This window comes from Capricornis sumatraensis, chromosome 15, assembly GCF_032405125.1.
Source record: "Capricornis sumatraensis isolate serow.1 chromosome 15, serow.2, whole genome shotgun sequence".
Classification (NCBI taxonomy): Eukaryota; Metazoa; Chordata; class Mammalia; order Artiodactyla; family Bovidae; genus Capricornis; species Capricornis sumatraensis.
In genome coordinates, this window is record NC_091083.1 from 83799447 (window position 1) to 83818390 (window position 18944).

Sequence of the window (18944 nt, forward strand, 5' to 3'; positions counted from 1 at the left end):
TTGTTGATGGAAATGAGCAAGAGCACAAAGCGTCTGAAGTTATTTTTAAACCCAAACTTGTTTATTGTGGGCTTGGGAGTGCTTTCCATGGTATTACCACCCACCTTCCCCAGAAAACACACCTTTCTAATTATGTTTGGGTTACCTAGTCGTTTTAATCAGTGTTTACACTCATGCAGGAGGAATCATCAGAATAAATAAGAGCAACACTCTGGACATTCAGAGTCTTCTGTATCTTCCCCTATTCTCCCCACACTGGGAGCAGCAGGAATCTCCTCCAGTATTTCAGAAGGGCAAGGGAGAGAACTGTAGGGACACCGGCAAGTGCTCACTGAGCAGGCTTCACACTAGCTGTGAGGCATTTTGCAAGCTCTCTACCCTCTCTGGGCTGCAGCTTCAGTCTCTATAAAGTTGCGGCAGCAATATATTTCTCATAAGATTTTCTGTAAAGTGTGGACGTGACTTGGTCTAGGAGCGCTGAGCCCCGTGCCTGGCTGACCCACAACAATGGTTCATACTCGCTTTCTTTCATACGTTGTTAAGCCTCTAGAAAGTAATTTAGGGAATGGGACGCAGACTAACACTCTCCTGGTTTAGCCTCTTTGAGGTGGGGGGGTCTTTATCTTGTAATAATGTGTGCAAACATTTTAATTCAACCTTTCATAGCTACCTGGGAAAACAGGTGTGTCCTTTTAGAAACAGTGAGAGAGAATTAGAGTCAAACCTGCTTTCGCATCTTGGGTCACCATCGTGTTTTTTGTGACAGACAGGACAAGCTTGCATTTGTGCATCAGCTTTCTTGTTGTACAATGACTTATATGAGTAGTGAGACATCTTAGTCGCTCAGTCGTGTCTGACTCTTCATGACCCCATGAGCTGTAGCCCGCCAGGGTCCACTGTCCCAGGAATTCTCCAGGCAAGAACCCTGGACCGGGTTGCCTTTCCCTTCTCCAGGGCATCTTCCCGACCCCGGGATGGAAACTGGGTGTCCTGCATTGCAGACGGGTTCTTTACCATCTGAGCCACCAGGAAAGCCCCGTACGTGAGTATTGCAGCAGATGACAACACAGGGCAGGGGCCAGAAGAGAGACGTGTGCGGGATGCTGCTCTGGAAGAATGTGACGCTGTCAGATCTGGTCATGGGACTTGCCTTATCCAATTAAACATGAGCAAAAATGACAACTGCCACTTGGGCAACATCCTTTAAGAACTGACTCCTTTATCCCCCTGCTTCTCTGTCAGCCTGGGGCCCAGTGTGGAGAGAGTGGGAGCAGGGCTCTCGCTGGCCTCTGATGACATAGAGCATGGAGAAGGACTTGGCCTTCAGAGTGGCTGGTAAATATCCGCGGGGACCGCAGCATCCTGGGCAGCCATCTCCAGCGGGGCAGCTGAGGGTGAGGGCCAGGAAGCCAGCGAGATGGCAAATCCCTTCTCCTTCTCTGCATCTCAGAAGGACAAAAAGGAAACCACGTTCGGCGCTCTGTTTCTTCCTGACCTTGCGCTTTCTTTATTTGAATAATATTTACAGTCTTTGCCTCTCGCTTCCCCCGCTCCAGGTCCGCTTGGATTCACAGTCCAGGTGCGGAGGCGATGGGAAGCGTGGCTCCCCCACACACCCGGCTCCCTGCCCCGCAGGCCCCTGGGAGTGCAAACCACATCCCTTCTGCACGCGTGTCCCCTCAGACACTCCAATCTGTGCCGACTCCGGGAAGCAGTTTGGAGTCACGAACCCATCCCCCAAGTGCTCACAAACTTCTGCAAAATCTGATAACATCATGGTTGTCCTTTATGCCACATATGCAAGAAGCAAAGAGTGTGGCAGTTATATAAAATCCATCAGGCTTTTCCATCTGAAATCCCAATGCCCGGTGTTGTGCCTGGGAGAGGGGGAGAAAACCGCTCGCATCTGGTGTTCTGTCTTCACTCTGCTCCTTTCTTCATTCACACGAGATAAAAAATTCAAAAATAACAAATTCCTCCAAAAGATATTTTCCGAAGGAAACTACTCAAGTGAGAGCAGCCACCCACTTATGAAAATTCTGATAGATTTTTCACATTTAAGAAATTACCATAGTAATGACTGCTGAGGCGTGTGCCACGTCTAAACGGGAAATATCCAGAGCTCACCCGGACTTTCCACAACAGGCATCACATCCCTGGTGTTTATCTACCATGAGGATAGGAAAGCTTCTCTAGAAAGGACTAGGCAGCGGATGGTTTAAGCTCGGCGGGCCCACCGCCTCTGTTGCAGCTGCTCAGTTCTGTCCTGGTAGCAGGAAGCAGCCACAGACAGTATGCAAACAAGGCCTTGCTGTGTTTCAATAAAACTTTATTTACAAAAACAGATGCTGGCCAGATTGTTTGCTGATGCTTGGTCTTTAGAACCCTGTTTATGAGTTACAAACCCTGGTCTGTTGGGTCTACCAAGGACAGAGATAAAAGTAATGTTTCAAAATGATTCTTTAATTCAAGTCCTCATAAAAATAACATAAAGGATAAATCAACAAAAATAAAAATTAGTGTCTAAACTCTTCACTTAAACATTACGATGTTTAATATATCATATACTTTTATATCAAACTATAAGAAATATTAAATGAATTTTGATAGGAAACTGTAGTTCCTCATACAAAAATGGTAAAATCCTTGGAGAGACATCATATTATTGCATCAGTTAGGATACTGCCTAAGCTGCTGTAGCAAAGAGGCCCAAAGTCTTGGAGGCTTTACAAAATAGAAGTATATTTTTCTCTATATATGTTCAACACAGGGAAGCCTGGCCTGCTGCAGTCCATGGGGGCGCAGAGTTGGACGCAACTTAGCAACAGAACAGCAATAGCAACATACTCAGCACGTGGCTCACCCATCACTCACCCATCCTCAACATCCTCACCGATCCTCCTCGGCCTGTCCACCTGCAGCCACTAGGAGAGGACAGAAGCAAAGGGAAAAGTGCACTCGCCCTCTTTTGTGGGCAGAAGCTGAAAGCAGCACCTATCGTGTCTGTCCACTTCCCATTGACCAGAATTCACCCGATTGGCCATAACCAGCGGCTAGGGAAGTTAGGAAATGTCTCAAGTTGGGCAACCGTGTGCTCCACCAAAATCCGGGCCTTCCATCGTCATAAAACAAGAGGGGCAGCCGGGGGGGAGCTCGCATTGGTGAACAGCTAGCAGCCATCTGCACACAGCACAACAGAAAAGATCTCCAGCTGTGGTGTCGGGCTGATGGGATTTTAAATCCTGACTCCGCTGCTTACTGGCTTTTTTTCTTTTTTTTTTTGAGAATTATATAATCCTGTTGAGCCTTATTTTTTTGTCTATAAAATGAGAGGCGGCACAATATTCATTCTCGACTCGCCTTTGTGTAAATTCTGCTTGTCTCCCAATCGCCCTCATTAGGAAGAGAAACCTGAGCACGTTGCTCCACATCTGGGTTCATGTAGCGGCCCAGGTGGGGAGAATGCAACCTGCCCACTCTAATCGCTGACACCAACAGGGAGAACAGGCCACACACCATGGTTTCATGATCAGCCTTGACTTGAATTAGAGTCAATGAGTTACCGAAAGGTATGTGTGGAGCCCGGCTGCTCATGGCTCAAAAACCAGCAAACAGGCCAGGTCGGTGGAAAGAAAAGCTTGCTTTATTTTCAGAGACCAGTCACCTGGCAGGGGGAGGTATGAGCGGCGGGGGGAGTGATGTACCACATGCAGAAACAGCGCAGTCATCTCTAACAGTCGTCTTCAAATTGGTCATTGGCGGTCTGACCAGCACCATCCTGTTTGTTTTAGGTACAGGTCATCTTCAGTTCCGGAGAAGGCGATGGCACCCCCTCCAGTGCTCTCGCCTGGAAACTCCCATGGACGGAGGAGCCTGGTGGGCTGCAGTCCATGGGGTCGCTGAGGGTCGGACACGACTGAGCGACTTCACTTTCACTTTTCACTTTCATACATTGGAGAAGGAGATGGCAACCCACTCCAAAGTTCTTGCCTGGAGGATCCCAGGGACGGGGGAGCCTGGTGGGCTGCCGTCTATGGGGTCGCACAGAGTCGGACACGACTGAAGTGACTCAGCAGCAGCAGCAGCAGCAGCAGCAGCAGCATCTTCAGTTCCAGGGTCATGTGTTCCCATCTCTTTGCAGTCAGTTCTCATTGACTGGCATTGTGGCACCTCATGCCCTGGGCACAGCCTGGGCATCACGCAGTTAACTTCTCCCCCTGGTGTTCTGGTATCTGTAAGACAGCTCACAGGACGTGGCTCAGAAGGTCGTCTGCAGCCCTCGGGAAGCATGGAAGGCCCTTGACGACGCTTAGTGACGCATTATTATTCTCGAGTCTCCTCTGACTGTTTGCCTTGTTTCAGCATTTCTCACTTCTCTGATCAAACTTATCCTTTGACTAAAGTTTTCCACAGACAAAGGGCAAGCAGAGGAGATGTGAGGGGGCAAAGGCCATAGGGTCCTGCTCCATCTCAAGTGGGCAAAGCAACAGTTCTCCAACAGAGAATCTCTCTTGAGCTCAGAGCCTCCAAGTGTTCACAGGTGTTTGTCTGTGATGTCATTCTGTTTTCTCTTGCACAGGAGTTTACCAGCACCTGTGGACCTTTGCCCAGTGAAGAAACAGCTCGATCGTGTGTGGCTCTCTTATCACTCTTTCCTCGTGTGTGTATCTCGGTTGCTGCTGCAGTGTTATCCACACATAGAAAGAGCTCTGGGGCAATGATGCTGGACGTGGAGTGAATGAGCACAGCCCTCGGTGGACCCTGGGCTGCGCTCTATCACACTCTTTCCTCGGCCCGAACCATTGTGTAATTACCGGAATGTAAATTTTGTAAAGACTTTCCCCCTCTGTTTTGTCTTTCTCTCCACAAGGTCTTAGTGACGTCAGACATTCCACACTTACTAGGAAGACCTAATACCTTCTCCAAAGCAGTAGTTTTCCTCCTCTGATCAATACCTACCACTCAACACCTACCTTCACAAGCTGTTGCAAGGATTTAATGAGGTGATGTGTGTCAAGTTCTTAGAACAAAGCCTAATGCACAATAAAGAATGTAATAAAAGTCTGCTACACCGCAAGCAACATAGAGTGGGTTCAGATATTAACTTCTAAGTCCTCCCCACTATGAAATGGGTCAAACCACTCTCCGAATGTATCTAATGGAATTATCCTGGCTCTTGGCTTACATTTTCCATTATCCAGCTCCCATGCCAGAGCAGTCTACTCTGCAATGTTAGAAGACCGATTACTAACAGCAGGGAATTCTCTGACCATGTTGCTCAAGAGACACACCTTCAAGCCCAGAACAGCTGTGTAACCAAAGAGACACCCCATGGCATGCTCTGCAAACGCCTACCACCAGCTCCTAATCAAACACGGATGGCTCCTATCTGCTAGACAAACCATCATCTCTCTTTCTCTCCCTGAGCATTTTCTCTGCTCAAATGCCTCTCCTGTGGTAGTCAAGTGAAAGTGAAGCTGCTCAGCCGTGTTCGACTCTTTGCAACCCCATAGACTGTAGCCTACCAGGCTCCTCCATCCATGGAATTTTCCAGGCAAGAGTACTGGAGGGGGTTGCCATTTCCTTCTCCAGGGGATCTTCCCAACCCAGGGATCGAACCCAGGTCTTCTGCATTGCAGGCAGACGCTCTACCATCTGAGCCACCAGGGAAGCCCCTGGTGGTAGTCAAAGGGAGCTTTATAGCCAGTTCCTTTCAGTGTAAAGAAACTTCCAGATTGAGACTGTCTCCCATTGGGCAAGACCACAAGCGTGATGTCTCATCCGGTGACTCTGTAGGCGTGCTGTTTGTGCAGCACTCTGGAGAGCTGTGATCTATCATTTAATGTATATTGGTGTGTATCCTACTTACCATATGCTGAAAGTTGATAAAATAGAAAGAGCCACGGCTAATTTTTAGGTCCTTTACAGAAATTCCTTGAGCTAATGTTAGAGCCTGATCTCTTACCAAACTGCCAGGAGTCTCCAGTTTAGCCAAATTCACCAAGGTGTCTTTTCTTTCCACTGTCATCCATTCATTCAACATTTTGATTAAATGCTCTGCTTGCCAGGCACAGTGTCATTTCTTTAAGGTGACATGATGAGGGTGATAAAGCTTTTTTAAAATTTGTTTTCAGTGTGCTAGACTTGTTCTGTTTCTCTGAACTGGGGTTCAGTGTGGAACACTTGTTCCCTTGGTCTTTACTTGTGCAAAGAGTACTTACCATTCTTATTTTCTGTGGAGCCTTCCCAAATTATCGCTGCTCAGAGTGAGAAAAGAATCTTTATCTTGTGTCTATGCTGATTAAAAATTCCATGGTTATAGGTTACTGATAACAGAAAATAATTCTGAAAGTCTTTAAAAACTTTTTTGAAGTTTATCAGAGACCCCAAATTATAAAGAGCTTGGAGAGTCTGGTTAGAGCTATGGAAATCTCGGAGTGACCAGGAGGCAAGAATCCTAACATTCGTCTTCAGATAGGAACAATCCACCCAAGATATTACCTTCATTGCCTGTGGACACAGAAGCAGCTACTATGAGTGGATTCAAATGTTCTCACAGCTGTAGATTAAACACTGCAGGGTAAACACATCTGATTGATCAAACTGTGATCTTGTGGCTGGCAGAGGGTCTGCAGAGTCAAGGTCCAATCCTTCAGCTTCCAGAATAGGAGATAAAGGAATGATCTGCCATATGTGCTATAAGCAATGGGGAATTTCTCCAAAACTAGGGAGGGAAATTAGAAGTCAAGTCCCCAAAGAAAGAACAAAGTCCCCTATACCAGTCCTGACTGTATTTTGACACCTTTTAAAATTCTTATCGCCTCTATTGTTTTCTCTTATTTACATTGCTGCTGCTGCTAAGTCACTTCAGTCGTGTCCGACTCTGTGCAACCCCAGAGACGGCAGCCCACCAGGCTCTGCCATCCCTGGGATTCTCCAGGCAAGAACACTGGGGTGGGTTGCCATCTCCTTCTCCAATGCATGAAAGTGAAAAGTGAAAGTGAAGTCGCTCAGTCATGTCCGACTCTAAGTGACCCCATGGACTGCAGCCTACCAGGCTCCTCCATCCATGGGATTTTCCAGGCAAGAGCACTGGAGTGGGGTGCCATTGCCTTCTCCATTTACTCTTTTTTTTTTTTTTTTTTTTTGGCCATGAAGCGTGACAGGTAGGATCTTAGTTCCTTGAGCAAGGATCGAGCCAGAGCTCATGGGGGAGGAAGCACTGGGCTCTGACCACTGGGCCGCCAAGGAAGGGCCTGTATTCTTTAAATGGATTTAGACTTCATTGCTAATTCTCTCCCACAAACTAAGTTCTTTCAGGATGAGAGCGCTTGTTATCTTCTGTACATAAGCTGGAGGCTCTGACAGTGAAGAACCCGCATGCAGTGCGGGAGACCTGGGTTTGATCCCTGGGTTGGGAAGATCCCCTGGAGAAGGGCCTGGCTACCCATGCCAGGATTCTGGCCTGGAGAATTCCATGGACAGAGGAGCGTGGCGGGCTACAGTCCGTGGAGTAGCAAAGAGTCCAACACAACTGAGCGACTTTCACTTCGCTCAGCCTCCTAGTATCGGGCTTCCCTGGGGACTCAGCAGTGAAGGATCTTTCTGCCGTGCAGGAGACTCGAGTTTGATCCCTGGGTCGGGAAGATCCCTTGGAGGAAGGCATGGCAACCAACTCCAGTATTCTTACCTGGAGAGAGGGGTCTGGCAGGCTACAGTCCACGGGGTCGCAAAGAGTCGGACATGACTGAAGCGACTCAGCACCTCCGAGACCTCCGAGTTACTTGCTCCCAGGAGGTGCCTGTGAAGTCATGTACAACCCGATAAATGCTGGGTACTTGTCTTACCAGCCTCTTCAGATCTCTAGTGCTACCAGTGATGGAGAACTTGAAACTTTGGAGTAAAATTTCAAGACATTTTATAATTAAAGTTATGTCTATTTGACAACATAACCTGTGTTTGCTTTTAAACAGTAGGAAAATACTTATAATTAGAAACAATAGAACAGTTCAGCATTAAGTTAACCTTACATCTACTGTTTAGCCACTTGAGGGGAAACAATTTTCTAACAAATGGCAATGGTCAAGAAAGCTATGAAGTTTAGGCCAGTGGTCGTGGAAAATGACTTATTAGTTGCTAAGCTACCAGTGCTAAAAGAAGCTCGATTAGGAGATACCAACCAGCTAACTGGACCCGGTCCATCTGAGAGCAGGAAGTTGTAGCTGCAGGTGATCCTGGCAGATGCGTGGCAGGCGAAGTGATTGACAAACTGGTCTTTGCTCGGCATGAAATTTGGCTTTGATGTAGTGAGTGACTGACAAGCTGGTGTCATCAGAAAATGTGGATTGTGCGTTGGAAGGGCTATTTTGCAACAAAGTGATTGACACGTTACAGAAATTGTCCCGTAGATGGAGAAAACCAAATAGAGATTTGTTTTGACAAGCATTTCCTTTTTACCTGTTCACTTTGTATACAGAGAAGAGAGAAAGGAAGCCCCTGTGGGTGCTAATCGACTTATCCAGTAGACATCTGGATGGCAGTGGCCACGAGGGTGCGTGGGGAGAGCCTGGGTGGTAAAGGGGTGGCAGGCGGGTGCTGCAGCCTGGATTCCCCCATGACTGCTGTCTGGGGAAGTAAAGCAGCTCTCTAGGCTCCACTGTTGTGTCCGCTAGATGAGGAGCTGGAGCGCAAATTGTTTCTGTGTTCCACTGCAGCCATTTGTGAGTCTGTGTGGGTTTTTTCCACGGACAGCTGCTATGTTCCCACATCTTTCTGTCCTCTGGCTCATCAGGTCATTCCGTTTCTTAAGCCACAGTGCTTGGTTCATGGATTGTTCCAATGGCACACATAATAGAACAGAGAATGTACGTCTGGAAGTGCTGGCCGTTGTCTTTCCACCTCATGTAAGGAGGGTTGAGCAATAAGATACTGGGGTGGGTTGCCACGCCCTTCTCCAAGGGATCCTCCCGACGCAGGGATCGAACCCAGGCCTATTATGTCTCCAGCACTAGCAGGCAGCTTCTTTACCACTAGTACCATCTGGGAAGCCCCAGGAAAACACCTGATTCCCCCGTAAAATTCAAATAATGAATAACTTTATAGTGTGAGTGTGTCCCAAATATTGCATGGGATATACTTAACCTCAAAAAATGTATTTGTTGTTCACTTATCTGAAGTTCAAATTAATCTAGGTGTCTTATATTCTTACTTGCTAGATCTGGCAGCATCTTATATTAAAAAGTAATCTGCTTGGAAATGAAGCCAGTGCAAACACAAGTCGACGTAAGAGGTACAAAGACTGACTCTCGGTGGCCTTATTCAACCACCTGGATCCAGCTGTGCCGAAAACTTGACCAGCTGCGCTCCTCCCAGACCCAAGTGGGAAGCAAACAAAAAAAAAAAACAAAAACTCTGGAAACTGCTTAATTAAGCTCGCGTGAGTTAAGTTCCTCCCTGATAACCACGGAGTGCCCTCTCCTCCTCCCACTCCGCGGTCCCCCTCACTTTAGCGTTTGGGTCAGGTCATCACTGGAGGCACCTTTCCTGTGTCCTGTCTTATTCTCCTCAAAATGGCCACGTATCTTCTTGAATTAGAATTAGTTTTTCTCCTCAATTCTGACTTTCTCCCTCCTCTCATTTTCCTGACCACTACTGTTATTTTTTTTTTAATTACCAATTATAAGTTATAAAGAAAAAAAAATAAGGAATTTAGAGCTGGGAGACAACTCAGAAATCCTTACTGTCACCTGTTGCTGAAACAATGAATAAATAGCTCTGCCCATTTCTTGTCTGTTTTTCAAGGAAGTTGGCCAATCATGTTTTTGACCAGTAAATTATTTATATGTTATTTGTAAGCCACATTGCCTCAAGAAGAATTTAAATCTTGTTCTGAGAAGTAGCAAGATTTGGTCGTCCTATGATTCTGTGCTTTTAGGGTTTGGATGACAGAAAGCAGCTTCTTTGGCTGGTGGAAATGTCCAGTTACATTTTCTAAGGGTGGAGTTGTCTCGGGGAACACACAAAACGAGAATGCAGCCAGCTCTCGGAAAGAGCCTGAATTCAAGACCTAGACAGCCATCTGGATGCCCTCTCTCTCTGTTTCTCAATTCTTTCTTCTCATTTCTACCTTGCTTTCCTTACCCGGACTATGATCGCTGCAAAGAGCAGCTTTTCCTCTGCATTTAATCTGTTTGGTGGAAAACGGCTGTCCCAATGTTGAATGATTTGGATTCAGTGGCAGGATCTAATCTGGCGTCTCTCAGCACCAGTGCTGGAGAAACGGGATGCGATGGTCTCCCATGAGCCAGACGTTCTCAGCCCAGTGGAGGACAAACACACAGAATACGGACATGGCTGCCCAGGACCCATCTCTGTGGATTACAGCCCACTCCCAGGATTAAGAGAACTTCTGTGAGTTACAAGCGTGCCAATTATTAAGCTATTGTTTCTCAGCTCCAAATCCCTTCTCTGAACTCTGCTCTGTGAAGCTGGGGGCTGGGTCCTAGCAAATGGCATAATTCCTTGGACAGTTTGACATGGAAGCGTGTCTAAAACAGAATTACAGCCAAAGCCAGGCTGGCCAAGCTTGGCTGTCACAGCCAGACTGGTGGTTCAGATTCCCGGTACCAAGAGCGCGGAGTGGTCCCTGGAAATCCACACCCAAACAGGAGTCCAAGTGTCTGTCCACTGACCTGTAAGGATCAATAGAATAAGATAGGGAAATTTTTAAACCTCTTTTTCCAAAAACTTCTGTGAATATGAGCTCTTAAAAATTTCTCCAATTGTCTCTAATGTGTCCATAGTTGAAGAATTTTATTTCAAGAAACTCACCTCCATGCAGGGCATTTTCCAGAGTTCTGAAGGAAGCAGAAAGAAAAGTAAGTTTATAGCTTCAAATGCTGTTGAAATTGACACAAGGTAGAGCACTCCAGTCCTCTTGCCTGGAAAACCCCAGGGACAGGGGAGCCTGGTGGGCTGCAGTCCATGGGGTCGCTGAGGGTCGGACACGACTGAGCGACTTCACTTTCACTTTTCACTTTCATGCATTGGAGAAGGAAATGGCAACCCACTCCAGTGTTCTTGCCTGGAGAATCCCCGGGATGGGGGAGCCTGGTGGGCTGCCGTCTATGGGGTCGCACAGAGTCGGACACGACTGAAGCGACTTAGCAGCAGCAGCAGCAGAGCATGATGAAGTCTAAAGCTCTTTGCACAGAGATTCCACATGTGATTTTGCCTGGGTTAAAATCCTGCCGATGTTACTTTCTAACCCGTAAACATGTAGCAACACAGTTTTGATGTATCTCTGTTACTGCATTAACAAAGTTGAGCTAATGAGCTGTGCTGCCAAACACAATTGTAAAGTTTGGACGAGGAGCTCCATTCAGGACCGTGAACTTGCTTGCCCTAGCCGAGTCTTGCTGCTGCTGCTAAGTCACTTCAGTCGTGTCCGACTCTGTGTGACGCCATAGACGGCAGCCCACCAGGCTCCCCGGTCCCTGGGATTCTCTAGGCAAGAATACTGGAGTGGGTTGCCATTTCCTTCTCCAATGAACAAAAATGAAAAGTGAAAGTGAAATTGCTCAGTCGTGTCCGACCCTCAGTGACCCCATGGACTGCAGCCTACCAGGCTCCTCTGTCCATGGGATTTTCCCAGCGAGAGTACTGGAGTGGGATGCCATTGCCTTCTGAAGTGAGTACTCAGTACATGTCCATATTATCCTACTCATTCCTACTGGCCTTTTGGGTCTTGAGGTCCTCTGACTTTTGCCTCAGAGCCTGCTGTGCTGTGCTTAGTCACTCAGTCGTGTCCAACTCTCTGTGACCCCATAGAGTGTAGCCCACCAGGCCTCTCTGTCCATGGGATTCGTCAGGCAAGAATACTGGAGTGGGTTACCATGCCCTCCACCAGGGGATCTTCCCATCCCAAGGATCAAACCCAGGTCTACCGCATTGTGGACGGATCCTTTACCAGCTGAGCCACCAGGGTAGTCCATGAATACTGGAGTGGGTAGCCTATGCCTTCTCCAGGGGATCTTCCCGACCCAGGAATTGAACCCGGGTCTCTGGCATTGCAGGCAGATTCCTTACCAGCTGAGCTACCAGGGAAGCCCTTAGTTCAGGGCCTATGGGGAGCTGTTAGAAGGAGTTAAGCCATCTGTGCTGAATCCCATCTGTGTGCTGAGTGACTGGAACCCAGAGAAAAGGAGGAAAACGATGTGCACTCCCGAAACACAGAGGCTCCCAGAGTATGATGACTTCGGCCGTAAGTGCTGCTTTATGGCTGTCTGTAAAGCTGCCCATCAAAACCCTCCAACAGATGACCTGCAGTAATGAGAGGGAGACAGGAGCGGCACGGCAGAGCATCATGCCCGACGGGAGCGCAGATCACGGGAAGGGCGTCCCCATAAAACACAGCGTCCCTCCCCTTGCCCTCCTTCTCATCCGCAGGCCCAGCACCTCCACTCGTGGCCCTGCTTCTCACTTCCCAGCTCCCATTCATTCATTTTTTCATTGCATTATATTTTAATTCACTCGTGTATGCCTTCAACCATCTATTCATCAAATTTTTAATTACTCACATAGCAAATGTTTATTGGGCTAATAGCTGCAGATTAGATGTACTGGGCTCTCTCGGTAAAGTGAGTTCCTTGATAAGCATGAAGAACCTAACAACAGCCCCAGCATTTACTGAGCACGTCTTCTGTGTCACACACCATGAATTATCTCATTTCATCCTCACAAGAGTCATCTGAGGTAAGATGCTATTCTTAACAACATTTTTTAGAGGTTGGGTGAAGTGTTTTAGAGGGTTTAGGTGTGGTGTCCAGAGTCACACGGCTGATAGTTTACAGAGCCAGCATTCAAAACTATGTTTGTCTAACACAGCACATATGCTTTTATCCACTACTTGGGGCCGCCTCAATAGATCTGAAAATCGGATGTTTGTACTTCTTGCTCAGAATGAATTCTGAATAGGGAAGGTGGTGCCTGATCTGTGTTGCAAAGTGCGGACAGGAGACCGGTAAGAAAATGATTGAAGAAGATATTCATGCTGATCAAAAGCAACATACTAAATAAAACAGGGAATCAGAGACCCACGGTGTGACCTCACTTTCCCAGCATCACTCACTGAAAGTGGATTAATATGTCATCATCAACTTGGCGAAACCACACAGTGAGTTAAGAACCTGATCATGTAAACTGTGTTGCTGTTGTTTAGTTGCTAAGTCATGTCCAACCCTCTGAAACCCCAGGGACAGTCGCACGCCAGATTCCTGTCCTCCACTGTCTATCAGAGTTTGCTCAAATCCATATCCATTGTGTTCGTGATGCTATTGAACTGTCTTATCCTCTGCCACTCCCTTCTCCTTTTGCCTTCAATCTTTCCCAGAATCAGGGTCTTTTCCAGTGAGTTAGCTCTTTGCATCAGGTGGCCAAAGTACTGGAGCTTCAGCATCAGTCCTTCCAATGAATAGTCAGGGCTGACTTCTTTTAGGATTGATAGGTTTAATCTCCTTGCAGTCCAAGGGACTCTCAAGAGTCTTCTCCTGCACTGCAACCAGAAAACAAATTCAAACTGGCTTGAAGAATGAAGAAATGCATACGTTTGCGTCACTGAAAGGGCCAAGGGCAGGGCTAGCTTCAGGTACAGTTTGATCTGGTGCCATCAAGGACCAGCTTAGCTCCCTTCTGTATTTCTTCTCTGCGTTCCATAGAATCAGCAACTTCCTCAGGTTTCAAATGAGTTCCCACTGGCAGTTCCACGGACTTCTGTCTTAGTAAGCAAAGAAGTTATGCAAGCCTGCATATCTTCACACCGCACAGATCATAGAAGGCCTGGATCTCAAAGAGCTGAGAGCCACTTGCTTTGTCTCAGAAGCCCTAGAAAAATTCTCCAGAGATTGTATTGGTTTTGACTGGACTTCTTCCATCATAAATCAAATCATGGTTTCCAGAGGAATGAGACAGGATAAGATTTTTGGCTTCAGACAGTCAGAGTCCACCCTCAAAAGCTGGGGGAAGGATCGATACCACAAAAATTAATGGCTGATCATGGTGGGGGAGTCAAACTCCAAATGGTGCTATCTGGAAGAGGAAGGGGAGCTGAAGTTAGACAGGAGAAACCACTGGGGTCCACCACACCTAGCTATTCAGTTTCTTTGTCTAACTACTGGGTGCCCAGGAGTATCTATCTTCCTGAAGCATACAGCACCTCAGCTTTGAGCCCCGCTACACTGGCGGTCGGGCTTAGCGGCACTAGTGGTAAAGAACCCAACTGCTAATGCAGGAGACGTAGAGACTCGGGCTCAACCCCTGGGTCCGGAAGGTACCCTGAAGGAGAGCGTGGCCAACCCACTGCAGTATTCTTGCCTGGAGAATCCCATGGACAGAGGAGCCTGGTGAACTATGGTGCATAGGATTGCCAAGAGTCCAACGTGACCGAAGCTATTCATTCTTGGCACACTTGCAAGAAATGGGCAGTTGAGTTTGTCCTTTGGATTGTGGGTGCTGCACCCGATTCCCCTTGGTTGGTTGAATCCACGCATGTGAAATCTGTGGCTCTGGAGGGCCAACTGTGCTGTGTCATGTCATGTAAAGGACTTGGGCATTTTTTGGAGTTCAGTATCTTCTGGAGTCCTGGAACCCATCCCGTGGATACTGAGAGATGACTGTATTGCCTTATTCATTACCATCTTGGAAGCATTTTCTCCACTAAATGCAATCACATTTCTTTAATATAAGTTAGTATAGTATTGCTTTTTTTCCCTCCTCAAAGTGCCTCAGAAGTCCCAGCGCTCAAAGTGTCTTGAGTAGTTATTGTCACTACCCTTCTTTATATCTGCTTTGTCTCCTGACTAAACAAAAGGTATCGACTTGCAACATTTCAATTAAAATCAGATTAAATTCTGCATTTCTTTACAGGGGTGGTACTTCGATTGCAATTCTTTCCATGTTGTGTATTCGACAAATGTGTTTGGCATGTGTAGACTGTTGTGATCACTTTTCTTTTTGTGACATTTTGAGAAGGGGGAGAAAACTGCATGGTTCAGTGGATGACACAGTTTGTTACAAGTGGCAACATAAAAATTTGAAATTCTTAAACGATTTAGCATTTCCCCTCCCAGACACATTATTTATCGCGGAGAAGTGATATTCTGGGGGACTCAAGCCAATCAGAGGATGGGAGTATAATTTTTCCAAAACAAATGGTGTATAAATTATCACTCTCTCTTCTCCTCTCCATAAATAGCGACACTAATAGATCCGTAGCTGAGATATGGGAAGGGGTGCCGTGTTCTACAGCAATTCATCTGGGGAGGCAGAGTTGAGAAATCAGGTCACTTCAATGCACAGCTACACTTCAGCGTCGTCCGGGGTCTCCTGACTACAGTAGCTGAAGCGGTGTCTCTTGTCTAGAGTAGAAGGCACTTGTGTGTGTGTGTCTGCGTGCATGTGTAAGAAAACAGGCAGACAGAGGCTTACAACTTAAGCCATGATTGAACCACAGATATGTTTTACTTGGCTGGTAAATTTATACAATAGGAAACTTTTATTGAAAAATTTAGATTACTACCTTCTTAGAAAGATCTTGAGCTCTTTCCTAAGGGGGAAAACAACTAACTGGAGCCTGTAGTGGTTTTGTAAAGTGACTGCTGCCTTTAAACAGGCGGTAAGCCCTCTAGGCTGCCTTCGGACCCACCATTCCCTGTTGCCTCAGGCCCAATCTGCTCCATTTTGTTACTACCTTCTTGGATACAAGGAATAGTTGAGTTTGTGGGCCTTAGTATAATGAGAGCCCTGTGGATGAAGAATCCAGTGACTTTTCAATCCAGGGTCCTTGCAAATTTTGCCCCAGATGTAGGCCCTGATGGTGGAAGGAATCTAATTTTCTTGTAAGACTATTTTTCAGAATCTGCATGACTTACAGTTTACTTCCATTAGCTGAAACAGTCAATATTCTCTTTGAATTTATATCTTAATTGGAGGAAACTTTCTTTACAATATGGCGTGGGTTCCTGCGGTACAGCAACGGGAATCAGCCATAATGATACATACATATACACACACTCCCGTCTCCCCTCCCTCCTGAGCCTCCCCGCCCTCCCCTACCCCACCCCTCTAGGGCATCACAGAGCACCAGGCTGGGCTCCCTGTGTTATCCAGCACCTTCCCACCAGCTCTCTACTTTACACTGAGAGTTTATATATGTCGAGGCTGCTTTCTCGGTTCATATCACTCCCTCCTTCCCCAACTGCGTTCACAAGTCCACTCTCGACATCTGCGACTCTATTCCTTCCTTGCAGATAGGTTCGTGAGTGCCAGTTTTCTAGATCCCACATATATGCATTAACATGCAACATTTGTTTTTCTCTTTCTGACGTTCTCCACTCCAAGCAGAGTCAATATTCTTTTAAAAAGTAAAACAAGATATTTCCAACTTTTCTGCAGTTTCAGTTTTCCTTTAGCATTCTTTTGCGACGCTTCCGAACCAAGCAGCTTCTTGGGAGGTACGTTGAAAGGTTGAATATTCACAATGTAAATCACATCCCTTGTAAATCATAGCACACCACACACATTATGTGGCTCTGGAATTTCTGCTAACCACTACTGCCATCTTTGAGCTGACTCCCAGTGCTGGGTGTGTTAGTGACAAAAATCCTCAGCAAAAATATTCCAGGGCTAATAAATGTCATGTTTTTGCCTTCTTCACTTTATAGTAATATATGTTTTGTCAGAGGGGGGAAATGTGTATTTTTCCAGCTTCATTAGTGTCTCTAAACTTGTTCAAGATTCGTAATTCGGGCAGCTCTCCAGCTGACCCACCACTCAATTCCCTTCTGCAGGAGAAGGGAAAGCTCGACAGAGGAATTACTGAATCACAGACTGTGTGAGTTTGAGACTTGGCACTGGGAATCTGTAAAACAAAACTTTGAGAAATTTGCCATATTATAATAAGTGTATTATAAACTATTTTCAATTGCTTGTTTTTATTGCATACTCAACGTGTGTACCTAATTCAGGAGTCAGTGAAGTATGGACCAGGGTCCAATCTAGCCAGCTACCTATCTTTGTAAAGTTTTATTGGCACACAGCCAGGCTCCCTTATTTACGTATCACCTGCGGCTTCTTTTACTACAGCAACGAAGTTGAGTAGTTGCAACAGAGGCCAACACGGCAGGCAAAGCAGAAATATTTACCGGGTGGTCCTTTAAGAAACCCTTGCCACACTCTGATCTAATTCTCTAACATAGTAGAAAAAGTGTTACTGCTTGTTAAATGCATTTTAAAAAAATGATTAGTTCTCCTAAGTTTAAGCTCCTGTACTCCTCTTCAGGAGCCTTGTGGCACTTGTAATCATTTATTCACTGGACATCTTCATACTCTAAGCTGCTTAGAGGGTCTCTTTTGGATCTGATTGTATCAATTAGGAATGCTTTTAACTGCAAGTAACAGAATACTTCTACTAGTGGCTTTAACGATGGAGATTTGAATTATCTCATCTAATCAGAAACCTGGATGGTGCTGAGTCTAGGTTGAATGCAGAAGCCCCAGGGTTGTGCAAACCACAACTGCTATAATCCCAGTGCCAGAACAAGACAAGAAACTAGATACTCAGTGAAAACATGTCAAATAGCACGTGGATGTATTGATGGATGAATGGGTAAATGATAGACAACATTTTTCAAATTTAGTTAAATTTGGTCCCCACGGTAGGCAGCAGGGGGCAGCATGAAAGGTGTCCTTGGTAGCAAGAATGTTGCGGACTTCACTTTATCTTACCCGCTTCGTATTGGAGTGAGGCACAAACAGAAAGTTAGCTATTAGTGTGAGTCTTTATGGTTTTTGACTAACCAGCATCCATGAGCCACCTTTCTGGTAACAGCTCTTGCATTTTGCTTTGAAGAACCAAGTCTCTGAAATGATGTGACTGAAGTGAGGCAGGGGGCAGCCGTGCCCCCACAGAGAGCATCTGCTCCAGGGTCAGCATCCGCCCCGCCCCCGTCCTCAGCAATCGGCCCAGAGTTGAGTGCACGTCCCAGGGTCACACAGCCCGGATGAGCATGAGGCTTCAGCAGGTGCTCCCAGGGAAAAAGAACACAGAGCACTCTCTAACAGTGCCTAGTCCATAGAGTGTGCTCAGCAAACATTCACTCATTGAATGAATGAGTGAATAGACAAATAAATAGCATCTTCCTATGTCAGACAAGAAGGGTCCTCGGGGGCCAGCTAATCTACCCGGCAGCGGAAGCACTGGAGCCTGTCTCTATGGGCAAAGCCAAGGCCTCCTCTGCTCCTTCCTCCTGACTGTGGCCACAGGGATGCGCAGACTTCCAGCAACCAACTTCTGCCTCGTCCATTTTCTCAAGTCCTTGAATGTTTCCATTTCGTGAAGTACATCTCGTCTATGTATTTAAATTTCAGTTCCTGTTATTTGCAACTGAATGAGGAAGATGCCCACGGCCCTTTGCTGCCTTGCTGTGCCCACTAAGGGATGTGGGGCTTTATCCTGACTCTTCTCCTGCCGTCCCGTCTCCACCCGCACCTCTGACCAGGCGCTTCTGGCCGTCTCTCTCCTGCATCCCACACTCCCCACTGTGGGCTCAAGCACATCCCTGTTCTTGTTCCTTCATGCAGTCTGTCTCACCGCTCCCTGGGCTGACTCGTTTCAAGAGGTCCCCCTGGGCCATGGAGAATTCTAGATCTTAGACATTCAGTGGAGGATCTCCAGGGTCCTCGGGTGTCCAGCGGAGTGAGTCTCAGAGTCCTCCCAGGTCGGTGACTGAGCAAACACTGTGTCTTTCAGAAACAGATGGCCTCCAGGTGTAGCCTGTGTGTCTGGGCTCCATCTTGGAACTTCTGGTGCGTTCTGCAGCTGGGGAGGGCCGCAGACCTTGCATTCTCTTCCACCCCAGCAGGACTGCTGCGAAGCTCAACAGTGGTGC

The 18944-nt window shown here is 46.8% G+C and overlaps 1 non-coding gene across 1 annotated transcript; it reads right to left on the reverse strand.

Annotated features, from left to right (window-relative positions):
• Window positions 1-5598: 5598 nt before the first annotated feature.
• Window positions 5599-5670, reverse strand: TRNAC-GCA (transfer RNA cysteine (anticodon GCA)). Its single transcript has one exon. It is a non-coding gene; the product is annotated as a tRNA-Cys (tRNA).
• Window positions 5671-18944: the final 13274 nt, after the last annotated feature.